The following is a 16,805-nucleotide window of genomic DNA, read 5'->3' on the forward strand; positions in this document are numbered from 1 at the left end:
AGGGGTGTGACGAGACACTTAGCTCATGAGACGAAACACGACAGTGGGTTCACGAGAATGAGACGAGACGAAATTTTTGCACAGTATTTTCAAGAAATCCTCAATGACAAAACTCATGACTGGAAAAATAGTCTGCAGGTGCATTTTGAAATGTTTTAATTAATCACCTTGTAATGAATGTCATTTCAGTTTGCCACAAACTCAACTGACTGGCTTCTCTCCTGTATCATTTCACATGAGTCTCTTTAGACCTTAACTGTACATGAATTATGAGCTTCCAGAAATTCTGATTGAGGCTGTGTGTGACCTCCTAATTGAACTCCTTTCCACAAATTGAACAGAAATAAAAACAGTATAAATAACAAAATTTACTTTTGTTAAATAACAGTTTTTTCTTAAGTCTTATTAAGTGCAAACAATAAATGCAACCGATCAAAGTACTCTCTCAAAATTCAAAGTGCTAAGAGGTGGTTACAACTACACAGCCCAGCCTAATGTAGCCTAATTTGTGTGCATCAGGGAGCTCGCGTTTTACTTTCGCTTTCAAATTCGCAAATCGCACATATTCTGTGTATAGGGAGCGGTGGTGCTGAGCGGGCATTCTACAAGATAAGACATTTATCAGATGATTAGGCTCTGTTGCGCAATGAATGCTCCGCCATTGTCTTGTCAGTCATCTCGCCATGCTCTCGTCACATGATCATTGAACTGTGATTCCTGCTGCACTGTGTGTGACTCTGCAGCTCGTGTTGGATGAGCAGAGCAGACGTTAGTAGTTTACAATTGAAGCGACCATTATTCGACTGAATTAAATAGATTTTATTTCTATAAAAAAAAAGTAGTGGAGGCGGTGCCATGGTGGGCACCATAATGTAATGTAAACGTAGCGTTGGCATATTCTATGCTAATTTCACTCTCACACTCCATCATGGCGATATTGCGAGACAGAAATCCCATCATATTTTAATTTCTCGAGATCTCGTGGCATGAGATCTCATCAAATCCCTAGTGCATAGCCAAGCTTTGATATGTAAGTTTTTCTAAGGCTACTCGGTTTGACTTGCACATAAAGATATTTTAGTGCATAACCATCCTAACCAGGTTTAGCTCAATAAAGCATAAAGCAATAAAAGTTATCGCTTTAAGTTTAGGCCTAACCAGCAGCTGTGACAAGTGGTAGGATATTTTGCCAGTCGTTTGGAGTCACACTGGATAGCCTTACCCACAATGAAATCTAATTGCAATCAACTGTGTATTAAACATGAAGTCCTTTTTTGCTTCCAGTGTGGACAGACAAATTATTTGTCACTGGAAACTTCACAACTGGTTAGGATGTGACGGAAGATAATAAGGCTTGACATCTTACCAGAAATTGAAGCAATTGCTTTATGCACTAATACCTTGGCAACCAATCTACAAGACTGCCGCTAAACAAAAAAAATCACTGGGATCCCTGGGATTCCTCGCTGTACAACCTGTTTTTCCCATAAAGACAGTGGAAGTCAACTCACCATTAGAAGGAGGTACAGGGCCTCACAGCAAACCGGTCACAGCTATAGGGGTCGAGTTGGAATCGTTCTCCTTTGGGCAGGAGCCCAAGGCCCATCTCTTTAAGATTTAAACCTCAGCGGCTCTGTACTGTATAAGAGGCAGAAAACAAAAGCACATCAGAAGCATGATAACAAAAACAGTGGCCATCATTTTCCAGACCCTACCATGAGCCAAACAAACTAACATCTTGCCTGAGAGCCTATGTATAGCCCCACAAATCCCACCGGCACCTTCAGCGGCATGTTGCTGGAGGCTCCAAGGGAGGGGGGTGTCTATGTGTAACCTTTATAGCGCTGAAAACATGGAACACTACACATGCAATTTAATTAACACATAACGTGCATTTACACATGTCTGCACACATGGGAGCCCACTTGCTCTCTAGAGACAAGATGATAAAGAGTGAGGGGGGGGAAAAGAGAGAGGTGGAATATGAGAGTAGAACAGCTGCCAACTTCTTGACATAAAAAACACCACAAAACAAACAGAGCATCAATTATCAGTTGGCATAGTTATTGGTGTTTGCTAAGTCAAGAAACACTATCATGATTACGGACATAGAGTCAGTGAACAAACGTGCTTCAACCTACAATTTTGCAAAACTCCAAACAACCTACAATTCACTACAGTTTCTAGTTTAAATTAACACTAGTTATTAACACTTCACCATAGTGCGTGATTTGTAAAGTAATACATTTTGAGGTTTGCATCACATAACCAGCTCCATATGTTTGGCTTTTCTGACAAACTTGCTAGTTCACCTGGTACAGCATTGCATTTGCAATGCGGCGGAGCGCTTGGGTTTGAGTCCCGTGAAACAAGTCACAAAGTCTTGTAGAAAGAAAGAGCTCAAAGTCTTGTAGAAAAAAAAACTAAAATGGCATGGTTTTTTTTTTTTTAAACGTTCGCTTTTGTTAATACTATATACACCTTTTAGCACCTCTCACCATTTAATTTCCAAACTGCCGTGACACGTACAACAACCACATAATAAAATACTGCAGGATAACATTCATCTAGTTTGGATAAAACTGAACTGACATTGGACATTTCACTATGAAAGAATACAACATACAAGAAACAACGTAATATAATTGTTCAGAAATGTCACCACAGGGACGTATTATGGGTTGAGTATTATTCATACTTAAGGTCTAAATCCTCCTTTTCACTTGGGCCAGTAAGTAATAACCTAGCAAGAACCCAAAAAACCTTACCAAGCACCCAGAAACCCCTCAGAACACATTGACAATCATATAGCAACGCCCTGACAACCACCCACAACACCCTAGCATTGTGTTAGCAACTATGCACTAGCAAACACCACTTACATATTCTTCAGAATAAGTATAAATCTAGATATTAAATGTTACGAATAAGACTTTTTGATGTTTGAATGCTTATTATGCATAAATAAATATAATATAAATAAGCCTTTGTGATTTTATTCCCCCCGTAAAGTGTAAATACTCTGTCTCTGAGGTGACAAAACATTGCTGTTTGTTTGAGCTTCACAACCAGCTCGACAACAGCAACACTGACTGAACCAATGGAATGAGGCTAGGATGGGGCTAACTTTTTCAGCTTTTCTCAATTTCAAATATTTTGTTAGAGCTGTGTGATTAATTGAAATTGATTTAGATTTTGGCTTCCAACGATTATGAAAACAAGATAATCGAAGTAAAATGATTACTGTGCCATTCTCATATGCCGTTTACATCAAGCTCTTCCAGGTTCTACATCAGAACGCAGACTCATTAATGGCCGGCTCCTGCGTCAGCATTACACGAATGCGTCATGCTGCTCACGTGAACAGGCGTCAGCCAATACTGAACCCGCATTCTGACGTAGAACCTGGAAGCGTTGAACGTAAACAGCTATAAGAATGACACCGAAGAAAAGATATTGCTGAATAAAGTCGTTATTTTTGCGCACAAAAAGTATTCTCGTAGCTTCATAAAATTAAGGTTGGACCACTGCAGTCACGTCAACTGTTTTAACGATGTCTTTAGTACCTTTCTGGGCCTTGAAAGTGGTGGTTAAATTGCTATCTATGGACGAGACATATACCTCAAAAATATCTTAATTTGTGTTCCGAAAATTGAACGAAGGTCTTACAGGTGTGGAACGACATGAGGGTAAATAATAAATGACAGAATTTTCATTTTTGGGTAAACTAACCCTTTAAATAATATTCCACTATTGACCAAAATAATTGGGATTATGATTTTTGCCATAACCGAGCAGCCATATATTTTGTTTTTATTTATTTATTTATTTTTTACAAATGCATCTTCCAGATAGATGGCTGTCGGACGTTTCGGAGAACAGTGGGCAAACAAACTTCTCGTCTTTCCATGCTGATATACGGTTCTGTTGTGTGTATTGTGTGGGTGATACCTGAACCCCTTACAGCATGGAGAAGGGACACGGATACTACAAACCATAGCCAAAACATGAGGCCCAACAGATGAGACGCGCCTTACATTACCTGCAGACCATGTGTGTGGGTGACATCTGCCAATGTCATCAGCACCTTTGCTGAGGAGATAAAGAACATTTTGTTCTTCAAAATAAAGGAATCTAGAGTTTGTGATATAAGTGATTCAAGATATGTAAATTTTAAAGTGGGTTGAGTGGGTAAACAATGTATTGTTTAGTATAGCCAGATGCTGTCTGAACATTTAGAAAGTGAGACAAAACAAAGAATGTATCATGTTTTTGGAGAACCCTTTAAAAAAAAAAAAAAAGCTTCAAAATTCATGTTTGAGGAATGACAGTGTACTTTATGTTGTATAACAAAATGTCAAAATCTCTAAGTAATAAGCCCTTAATTTACTCAGAACCACCATTCTAAAAACCCATAGGGAATGTATGGTGAATTAGCCTTCTGGGTTGGCCTATAAATTAACATCATGACTGAACTCAGCTCTTTTCTGTTTGGTTACATTAGTGGTTCAGAAATTACACACTTCACCTTTTATTACCTCATATTCTTTAAATTTGTAATGTTTTTATCTATAGTTTTAAATTGTTCTGTAAATAATATATGATTGTCTCTTTCACATTTCATATAATTTTAGAACACTCATTTTAAAACAATTTTCTTATAGAGCGTGATGGTGCCTGCCCACTTTTTCAGCTGCCTTGGTTCTGTATTTTTCCAATAGGGATTTTTTTTTTTTTTTTAAGTTTATTTTATGTTAATTGCAAAATATGCACATTTGATTTAAGTCATTTGAGAGCAAAGGGAGACTAACTTGGTTACATCAGTCATACTGTGTCATGGGAGTAGGGTTGTCAAAAGTACCAATCATATAGGTACTCCCTACATGGGAGTGAGCAGACTCTCTTTTTTTTCCTTTTCTTTTTTTTTTTTTTGCAATTTGTTTCAATTCTCTGATTGCTGGAGATTTCTTTGCAGAATCATGGGTAATGCAGTTTTTCACCAAAAATTCCACTGTTAAAAGGGTCATGAATTGAGAAATCAAACTGTCCTTGATTATTTGACATATAAGAGGTCATTTTACTATAAAAATATTCTGTAAGTTATAAAGCAGTTTTTGGACTAACAAGGAAGTTGAGTTCTCAAAACTTCCTCGTTAGTCCAAAAACAGCTTTTATTAAAACTGAGCTGCCAAAATGATACATTTCAAATTTTGTCTCAGTATGTGAGTATAGTGCAACGAGAGACTGACTCGTGCCAAGTTGTCTTTAGTCTTTGAGTGGAGTTGTAACACAGTCTTTGCATTGCCTTCTTTGTGATCCTAACATTAACATTTTTAACGAAGTTCCAGATCGCGTCAATAAGACACTGTTCTTTTGTTTCCAAAAGATGATGCGGTGCAGACTATATTGGATCCGACAGTAATTTCGCAACACACAAGTGTGAGTAACAAAGTTTTTACCATGTGTTAAGGCTGATTTATACTTCTGCGTCAGACCTACGGCATAGCCTCTACGCTGTAGGCTACGCGTCGGTTTTCATATATACTTCTGCGTCGACGTGTAATCACACAAGCAGACCGCTAGTAGGCAGTGTCCTGTGGTGTGGTGGTGTAATCCACAGTATCACGGCAAAAACCAAAGAAGAAGCAGCTTGTTGTATACGTTGTCGGAGAAGCAGCAGCAGTGATGGCGGCAAATAGACAGTGATTTTTGTTGCAGCTTGAGTTGTTAAATATCAAAGAACAGATAATTTATTTAAAACTACAAAAAAGGAGACAACAACAGAACATGAAAAGATGGTTTGACCTGAGGGAGGGGTTCTAACAGACCAATCACAGTGCTTGCGGTCTGTGTAGAATTGATGCGCTGTTACATTTTTGGAGAGGTGCATGTCAGGCCTGCTAATCCATTATGCTGCATCATTCTTAAGGTGCGTGTCCACTGGCGTGGAGCGAGCGTATTCAATTTATTCCTATTGAAGATGAGCTTCACGCTCACGTGTGAAATCAGGAGCTCGCTGGAGGGTATGTTCAGCTCTTTGGCGATATCCAGTGCCTTCAGTTGGATGATGGCTCTTGTTATGGGCAACCCCTCATTTCTTTTTTCGGCTACGTACTGACACACTTGCTTGTCTTTGACTTAGCATTTTTAAGTCTTTTTGTGCTCGCCATCTTCTAACAATACACTCTGACACACCATATATCTTGGCTACTTAATAAGAGTTGTTTGATGACTCCGCTGCGTTCATCAGTCCTAGGGGACACACTCGTTTTACACGTATTTGGCACTCCCTATTGTTTTGGGTGTATTATTGACCCTGAATATAAGACGACCCCATTTTTTCAGATTTATTTCAAAGAAAAAAAAAAAAAAAAAACTCTTATATTCGGAACAATACGGTATGTGTAATTCCAATAAAGCATATTAAAACTGCAACTGAGAGAGGGATAGAGCGACCCACATGCTTTCACCCACATTAATTTTCCATATAAGCATATGCATGTACTTGTAAACATGAAAACAAATGGCATGTTTAAAGCGTAGAACCACATCACACCCACACAAACAGACACACATCAACTGCTTCAGTGAGACTGGAAGCATTCTGAGCAACATGTAGCACAATGTAATTGGTAAGGTGGGGAAATGTAGCCAAGCCTCAGCATCATGCAGATTGCTCTCTTTCAGGTCCTTTGTGAATGTTTGGAGAAAGGAATAAGGAGCAATTAATGCAGGTCATTGTACAACACCAATATTCATAAAATTCTGAGGTGTGGTCTAGCAGTTAATACACATGCTTTGACACACCAAGCCACAGTGCTCATGTGGATTAAATAAGATAATATTAAATAAAATAAATAAATAAATAAATAAAATAATTAAATAAGATAAATCAATAAAATGCAGTTTTTAAAAAAATAAAAATAAAAAATAACAATTATAAAAACTAAAAACAAGAATCAAAAATAATAAAATAAAAATATATATAATATAAAAAAATAAATTAAAAAAACCCGTCAGATTTTAGTCTTTAATTTCATAGCTGTGCCAGAGCTAAAGCAAAACCACAAGCCCCTATAAAGGCAGCAGGTTTGTGGATGATCCACAAATTTTACACAGACAAAACATAACACCTGGGGTACTGTCACATTCCCCTGTTGATCTGGGCAGCTACACCTCTCTTCTGCATTTCATTCAGCAAGATAATAGAGAGAGATAACTACATGAAAGGTGCTCAACAAAACCATCTTCTGTGAGCCACAGCCCTGATCTGATTATAAAAATCTCTGTTGTTTAGGCTGTATATTTCTGTTACGGAGCATATATATACACATACATACACACTTATACACATATATACATATACACACATACACATATATGTATATGTATATACATATGTATATGCTCCTATGTTTAAGTTCAGTAATTTCACTTTAATGGAAAGGTTATTAGTCAGTTATTAAAATGTCACTTTAGTTAATTCATTGTCCACCTCTTTGGACAATAAGACCTAGTAAAACATCTGTTTCTATCAGCTTTACAGCAGAAAAAGGAGCACTGTTGCGTTTACTTGCTAGTCGCGAAATCCTGTCATTACCACTGTAACGATGGACAAAACCTTGCAGCTCAACAATTGAAAGCCAGCTCATACGCACACGTCATTCATCTTGAAGTCATATTATTCGATTTGCGTCTTTCTATTGGTTCTTCTGTGGACTTAAGAGGCGTTTGCTGAAAGGGAAGTGGCGTTTAGCGGTTTCTGGCAAACGAACCAGTATTTCTGAATAGGCTGATGTTGTGATTTAGCGGATTTGAAGCTAAAGTATTTGATAAATATCATTATCTCATTTTTTATGGAGATGGCGTTTAACAGCTTTTGCATCTGAACTCTGCATATGTATGTGTATATTATATTATATTATATTATATTATATTATATTATATATAATCTCCATGGTAACAAGACAGACACAGTGAGCAGACATATGCACTATTAATCGAAGGATGCCACAGTGCCTGTTATGCTTTATCAGTAATGCTTTTTTCAACATCACCAAAAAAAACAACAAAAAAAACAAACAAAACAAAAACAAATTCCTTTCCCCCTTTTTCAGTGCCTGATCAAGATAGGAGGACTTGCAGATTGCATTCCAGCTTGATCTAACCTTCTTCTACAGACACTCAAACAATCTAATTTAAGTCTGAATGCTATAGCCGTGATCAGCATCAGGGCTTGAGTGACATTTAAGTTAGCCTGTCATCAGATACCATCAAAGGCAGTGCTGTAGTTATCCATGTAGGGGATACAATCAAGGCTTCAGACAGCAGGTATCTAACATCTCTCATTTCAGCAGCATTACTAAAACAACATCTGGTATGCTGCCGCCCTGTATCTGACTGTCCCTCTAGTCAAACAGCAAGGAGTGGGTGGACGAAGGGATAGGGAGATTGTTCACTTTGTCTAAGGGCAGCCCTTGACTCCTACACAGGCGACGTAATGGACCTCAGTACGTAGGCAGAAAGAATGAGAAATCTGTCACATGTAAATTCACTCAAAGAGATGTTAGGAACAAAACTGCCATTATGTGAAGAGACGACACATAGTCTGAGTTAACTAGATTTGGGCGGTGAGAAGAACAGATATTTCGGTGACGCACGAAGTAGCAAGAAAACAGTGGGAGAGAGAAAGAGAGTTGAAAGTTTAGTTTAGTTCAATGTTAAATGTAGTCTTGTTGGATGCTCATTTTTAATAATAATATAGCTCTGTAATTAACTAAAGTGCCACTAATTGTATTATATTAGTGTTATATAAGAACAAATTATATAATATATATATATATATATATATATATATAAATAAATAAGGTATATATATATATATATATATATATATATATATATATATATATATATATATATATATATATATATATATTTATTATTATATTATATACACACACACACACACACACACACACAATAATATACAATAAAATGTATACACATTTTATATAGTGTATACATATACTCATGCTCATTTTTTTGTGTGTATTCAGGCGGTACATTATTCAAAACAACCATGTTGCTTTGTACTTTTAAATGAAATTGATATTGAATTCAAATCATGAAAATGGCAAATAATAGAAAAACTGATTACATTATAGATGGCTGAAGGCATCTACAACAGGCGCATAATGAGTCTGACCCTACCCACAATCCAAATACACCAAGACAAGCCATATACACAGGCACATGACAGCCAGGCAAACACACTGTGAGTCTGTAATGTACACACTCTGACTCACAATAGCTGATTTCTCTAGCAAGGTTCTTCCATCTACGGCATATCAAACAGAAAGGAACATAGTCTGGATTATATTACTTGGCTGCCTAATATAATACTCTAATATCACATTCTGCGATGCTTTTAATGTGATGGCAGATAGATAATGAGATCCTCTGATAGACGGCGGTGTTAACAATTCTTTCTCCTTCAAAGTTCTGCCGTTTTTTGGTTTGACTGCTCCCCTTCACACTGAAGGCTTTGTCCAAAGTCCCTGTTGAAGTGGGGCAAAAAATGAGGTGTAATGGAATGCAACAATGAGGATAATGAGGGCCGGCAAGCCACCGCTCTCAAAGGCGGCCTTATGTCCAGCCATGAATAGGTCCCATCCAAGGCGCCAATTCAGGCTCAGACTAAACAAAGAGGGGGACACGTGTCCCGCCACTTGCTCCGGCCAATTCATGAGCCAGCTGATAATGAGAGCGCATCATGCCTGCCCTTCTTTTCAAGTCTTGTGGTTTAAATTAAAATACGGCCCCGTCTCATTACTCCAGGCTTTCATTGTATGAAAGAGAGCTTTTTCTTCGAAAGCACTTAGAAATCCTTGAGGACTCTGACATTGTGCTGGCTTGAGAACGAGCCACCATTATCTGAAGTATAGAAAAAATAATGTTGCTATGGATTTTTTTAGATTTTGAGGAACACACAAGACAGGATGCAGCTCTACGAAAAGCTCCACCATGTGTTGAGCTACTTTTAGCAACATAGGGGTACTTGAGGATGGATGACCCTAATTCCTCTGGGACATGCAGGGTTGGAGGAGAATGGGGAGGGAGGGAGGGTGGGGTGAGGGCCCCTGTGATTCCTAGATGAGGCGGATAACTCAAGTCTAGACAAACACTTGGGCCCAGGGCTCAGGATCCAGCAAGAAGGTCGGGAAGGGGGCTGCGGCTGGCATCCTGGAAAACCATCTGCCTCAGATCTGATAAATCTTGATTACAGCATGTTGGGAAGTAGGGGAGGAAAGGATGGAAAAATGCATCACCAGTCTATCTATCCTTTGTCGGATGTGCGAGGCCGAGGGTGCATTTGACATGCTCAAACAGCTGCCGTGAAGTTCAGACAAGGTGATGGACACCAAATCACAAAAAAGGGGAAAAAACAATTATGACAAAATCATACTTCAAGAGGCCATATCATGCTAATTTACAAAGTCTTGATTTTGTGGTCTATTAGAATAGCTTGTCATGCTTGAATGTTTTTTAACATTTTACATTGTTGCAGCACCTCTCTTCCCAGTCTGTCAGTAACACTCTGTTTAGATCCTCCTTCTGAAAAGCGCAACATGATCTGATTAGTCGGCTGGACCAGTGTGTTGTGATTGGTCAACCAGGCTTCGCCCCTTGTTTTGCGTATGCCTTGGGCAGGAATTATTTAAATGAGGAATATTGTGATGTGTACGTTCCCAGAAGAAAACTCAAGACTACAATCAAGGCATTTCAGGGAGTTCAGAAACAGTGCTTACTGATGTAGAGAACAACTCCCTTTGGAGTGGACTGTGTGCTTTGTAACTTTGCAGGCCTTTTTCATACTCAAACAGCAACATTACACACTAAAGAAAGAAAAAAGTTATAAAGGCCTTCAAAGGATGTTTATATTTATGATAAAAATGTCAGTTTGTGTAAAACTATAGTCTAGTTCTGTGAAATCGTATATGAAATCTGAATAAATATTGTTCCATCGACCTGTATGAAATTTTAAAAAAACAAAAAACAAAAACAACAACCTTTGTCTGATTCCTCACTAAGGCCCTGGTTCCACCTTGGTCAATCGGATCACAAGTGGACGAGGGAGATACATACCCATTTACAACTGGTATTTAATCAGTCTCTTTTGTCCACTTTCAACCATGTCTGTCCTGATTTCTTCAAGAGGAGGGTCTATGGGTGGGTAAATGTATGGGTTTTTTCAGATCTTTCGATCTAATGGACAAAATAAGATTGCACAATTTACATGAACGATTACATGAACGCACAATTTACATGAACGCGCCCAGAGACAACGTAAAAACATACGGAGAGCATCAGCTTTTGTTTCTGCTCTGACAGCCCCAAGACCATGCCGAACGCTGAGTGCATATTAGAAAAATTAGGAATGGTGAGAGAACATTGTGCTTGGTACATTTTTTGTCTACAAAGCAAAATTTGGTCTTCAGCCAACAAAGTATAAAACCCATCTGGCTAGCATGCTTCCCATAATGTTTACGCATTAGGTTGGTAGGTGGAGAATAGGCGGTCTTTAGTGGCTGTTCAGACACATTCGACCACATGAGCGTTTCCACAACGAAAGTAATCCGGTCTAATGTGTTTTTGACTACCTCTGGAAGTAGTTGAAAGTGGACAAGCTCAAAAAATTTTACGCCCCACTTACACCTGTATTTAGCGTCGTCCACATGTGATCCGATCAACCAAAACGCATCTTAATACCAGGTGGAAACAGGACCTATAAGACTCAGATTTAATAATAAGAATAAGACAAAAGAATAACATTCTAAATATCTTTTGTTTTCCAAAGAAGAAAAAAAAAATCTTATGGGTAAGTTAATAATCACAGAATCAAAATTGACCTATAATATTCAAGCAAACTGCAAGAACACAACAAGAAACAGACCCTACCAATACATGACAAAATACACCAAAAATACTGTCAATCACGGTTTTGATACAAAGGTCATAAAAAGAGACCCTGTCAGCCAGATATTAATATGAAAACGTATTATGATATCAGCTTTGAATCAGTGAACTAAGCATTCTGTATTTTGTCATGTACGATACTCAATTACAGAACCTGTAATTTCCTCACAAGGTCAACATGTAATCTTATTCCCAACAACAAAACGGCAGTGACAAATTCACTGGCCACTGTCCCCAGAGCTAAACACATTTATCACAACAAAAACAACATTACATTTGCTGCCCAGTAGGCCACTATGAGCACCCACAATCACACACACATGCCGGCTACATCATGGCATCATATCCCAATCTGCTTTGTCCTTTAGGACCCAGACTATGGTTTGAGGCTTGTGGGTTTACGGACTTTGGCATCCCAGGCAAGAAGGGTAAGAGGGGGCCACTTCACTACTATGACATGTTACAGATCAGGCCCTTCGCTCTCAAAAACAGCAAAAATGTAGCAGGTAAATTTACATCTGAATTACTACTACTGCATTAACAGTTAAAATTGAAATTGGGAAATCATTATGTATCACTACGACAGCCTTCTTTTAAAGGCTTGTTGGTTTCATTAGCAAACATGAATAGATGGATAACTTATTTCCATTTCCAGTGCATGTTGAATCAAACCACATCCACACTCACCCATCATCCTCTCAAGGTTAAGGGGGACTCAAAAGGACACCTGCCAGGCCACATTTAATCCACATTTAATCCAGATCTTGTGCTTTACATCCATCTGTGCTAGGGCTACACAATTAATCAAAATTAAACTGCATGCGATTTGGCAAAGGCAATTTTTTTTTTTAAGCGCAGCTTGTCAGTGCAGCACGGCTCTGTGATCAGTAGTAAATGCTGCTTCATCTGAAAGCCAGAGGGCGCTCTTGCATAGAAACTCCAAATATGCCCTGCCACAGAAGTAGATAAACAAGATTGAAACGCTTTGATTGATTAAACATGATTAATAAACACACAACTACGACTGTATATGGTTTATCTGAGCTCTTCAAACCTTCTCGGGTATTTTCATGATAATAAAGTATATTTATACTTCAATGCTAATCAACATAGCCTTTATCATGTTGTGTGCCTTATTCTGTGTAAGAAGCCACATCATCTCACAGAAGGATGTTTTCAAACCCTCAACTGATGTTATGAAGTGAGTATGGAATATAAACATGCTATTAAATGTTGTCTTTTGTTGGACAAGAGATTCATGCTTCTCATGTTTGGAAAGATGTTTAACGCGTGTTGCTTTTTCAAATGCACGTTATAAGCAACTTAAACTCGCAGTGCTTTCAGATGGAGCAGCATTTACTACTGATCACAGAGCCGTGTTTCACTGACAATCTGCACATAAAAAAAAAAAAAATAAAATAAATAAATAAATAAATAAATAAATAAAAAATAAATAAATAATCGCAGCCTTTGCAATTTCATAATCGCACTAAGCCAAATCAGTGTAAGTGTGATTTCATGTTAATTGCGATTAATTGTGCAGCCCTAATCTGTGCCATCACAAGCTTTAACCTGGGATCTTATAAACCATTAATAAACCTCTAGCCTACAAAACATTGCATTCGTCCCATTAACACATTTGAGAGGAGCTGTCATTATACTGTCAAAAAGATGTGGAATTCTGAATATTACCAAAGTCCCTTTCAAGGAATGTCTGTTCACTTGGCGGCCTTATTTGCAATGCCTCCGGGCAGCTATTTCGGGCATCCAAGACCAAGTCCTTTCTATTTGAATGGGGGAATCCTGAAATCTCAAAAAAAAAAAACTGCTTGGCGAACTCCCAATTAAATAACAGCAAATCAGCAACAAAATCTGACATGAACTGTCCCATAAATGTTGTTTCTTATGCTCAAATAGCATTAAAAAAAAGCTTATTTTTCAGGCTAGACGAGCCAATGCGCATGTGCAGTCCTAAGCGCGAGTCTCAGGTTTCTATGGGAACCGGAGCTTCTAACGGCAGCTGCAGTGACACAACAGGTGCATCCCAATTTGCGTACTTATGCACTATTCTATGACATTTTTAAGTACAAATAGTGCAAGTTCACACAGAAAATTCCAAAAAGAAAAAGTGCACCTTAAATACCCGGATGATGCACTAAATTAACGGAAAAAATGAAGTGTGGAATGTTTGACACTTCATGCACTCAGCTGTCACAGCTTTAATTACGTTCAAATGCACGTCAGACTCAGATGTTTAATGACAAAATAAACGTATAAAATTCATACACAACAAATTAACAAAGACCCATCTGGTGTCCAGGTAATGGCACTAAAGTTACTGCTGTATTACTGAGAAAAAAGCCATTAATGTTGTATAAGCACTGCTTCAGGAATTTTTTTTTTTTGCTTCAGAATGGCTTTTATAAGATACTTTGTGAAAGGCAAAGTGTACTCGAAGAAAAAGAGGACCACAAGATGGAGGCATTCAAGAGACACTGAAAGTGTGGCATTTGGAAAAGAGCTCTCTTGTAAACTCCTCCTCCTCCTAAATTCTGTCTCATTACATCAATTTCTCATTACTGCATCAACCAGGCGGAAAATTGCAATTTCACACCCAGCCCTGAATGACAATGTAGGTCAGCCTTGGAGCTCTTGTATGTGCAAAGGAAAGGTCAAAGGTCACACTGAGATAAAAGTCAGGAGGATAGCTTGATCTTGATCCAATTGTAAGGTAATTGTACAAAGCTAGACTTTTAACTAAACAGCATTACCAAGTCTGTTCCATGATACAGCTCATTCTGGCCAAGAATCACCTACTTGGACAGAAAGAAACCATATGAACAACACTAGAAGTAGAAGATCTATTACATAACCTAACCCTAACCATAATTCAATACAAAATGAAATTTTCCCACAACATTCAGGATATGGTTCCACTCTAGAAAAGGAGTCAATAAATTTCATGTCATGACGCGTCGAGGAGGCAGGAACTTCACTTTAACTGCGAGGATCATAACAAACAGTGATGACATATATGCAATATGAAACCGCTAATCCATCACTAATTTCATAACAACTCAGTCACCTAGTGCTCTTGGCAAGGAACATGATGATATTCTGTGTCTCTTCCCTTAACCGAACCTGAACAGTCTCTATTGTCATGGGTTGGTTTCCAAATCTTCTCTGAAATTAGATACTTCATCCTCCTCCAGGTATGTGTAGATGTGAAAAGCTTATTTTCTATCACATACCGTGTTTTTGACCCATTGGAACAAGCAAAATACACATTAATCAATCACATAATCTATTTAAAAAAAGAAATCAAGGAAAGGTAAGACTTGAGGCTACTAGTTTTTAAGGTATGCATAACTACACATCAGTTGATATTTGAGCTTAAGATAGTGAGTCATACAAATCCATTCATCTCATAATAGTAAGAGATGTGGGAACATATAACGCAACTACATGGAAGAGCCAGACAAGACTGCAACACATCTTCTGATTCAGGAAGTGACTACCTACTAAACATATTGTAATGAAATTCATAGGAAAAACAGAACTTTTGCAACCAATCTAGAGGGGAAATGAGTCACGTGACAAAAAATACAGACAAGACACGATTTGAAAAGACCTGAATAACCTGAAGATGACACACCCAAAGCTCTGTGAGGAGTTTACTGCTCCAAGTTTATGCTCATTTTTACACTTTAAAAGACATTTTAAATGCCCTTTAACTCATTTTGCTTGGCATATAACTTGCAACATATAATTTTTGACTTAAATCTTAATTAATTTAAATGTATTAAATTGGAATTATCATTGTGGGTCTTTTTCATTTTGTCTTTCATCTTTTATGAAGTCTGTTTTTTTATTCATTTTCTTGACAACACTGCCTACCTGTGGTTTTCATTTAATTAAAACTAATGCCTTGATTCACTTTAGTTAACTTGCATCCAGATTTGTCCCACAGATGATTTCTGGGAGGCATCCCTCTGAGAATCAGGCTGCATGAATGCTCTCCTGAGATGTCTTCATTTGTGGTGAGAGGTGCAACAGAGACGTCTTTACACAACTCAATTAAGGACTCATTAGCATGTCCATTAGAAGGAGTCACTCCTCCAGGCCGCTGATTCTCTAATTCATCCACTCTGACCTTGAAGGACATTTAGCCCTGAAATACTCTTGCATAGAAGCGTAAAAGGTTTCCCATTAGCACAGCAGCTCCCGTAAAGTCTGCCTTTTGTTAATATAGGACAAGCTAATGGGGACATAATCAGGAAGTGAGTCAGATGTTAATTCATTAGCTGATTCAGTGAAAGATTTGGTAGAATGATTCAATCCAATAAATGTTGTCTTTTCAATTCAGACTGACACAAGAACCACAACAACAATAACTAACAACATAATTCAAATATAATACATTTGGACATGCGCTGTAGATTCAGCAACTATATAGCATTTGAAATTAAGAACAAGACTCAAAACTGATACAGATTCTTCTGTAAAAACTGATACAGAAACGTCAATATTTGAAAATGTTTTATGGATGAATGTATAATACAGATATCTTATACAGCACCGATCATATACAGGTGAAATCAGTCCAAAATCCCATTACACAGCTGTATAAACATCAAATCTGACTTGCTTTTTCCCTTCACAAATGATTTTCATATTTAGTGTGGGCAGAAAGGTTACTTAAGTCTGGAAAGTTGCTGTGTCACACCTGGCTATTACACAATGTTAGGCTGGAGTTACTGCAAACACCTACATCATATACAGGTAGTGTTTTAAGGTTCTCAGTATGACAAATCTCCATCAAAAAT

The 16,805-nt window shown here is 37.9% G+C and overlaps 1 protein-coding gene across 3 annotated transcripts in view; it reads right to left on the minus strand.

Moving 5' to 3' along the window:
* The window catches only part of tanc2a (tetratricopeptide repeat, ankyrin repeat and coiled-coil containing 2a), a 146,968-nt gene that overhangs the window by 111,525 nt on the left and 18,638 nt on the right, over positions 1 to 16,805 (minus strand). For all 3 annotated transcript variants that reach the window (XM_051888770.1, XM_051888771.1, XM_051888774.1), the window contains one exon: positions 1,512 to 1,638. The gene's annotated coding sequence lies outside the window, so the exon portion shown is untranslated. The remainder of the gene's footprint in view (positions 1 to 1,511; positions 1,639 to 16,805) is intronic.

The sequence above is a fragment of the Ctenopharyngodon idella genome, chromosome 3 (genome assembly GCF_019924925.1).
Source record: "Ctenopharyngodon idella isolate HZGC_01 chromosome 3, HZGC01, whole genome shotgun sequence".
NCBI lineage: Eukaryota > Metazoa > Chordata > Actinopteri > Cypriniformes > Xenocyprididae > Ctenopharyngodon > Ctenopharyngodon idella.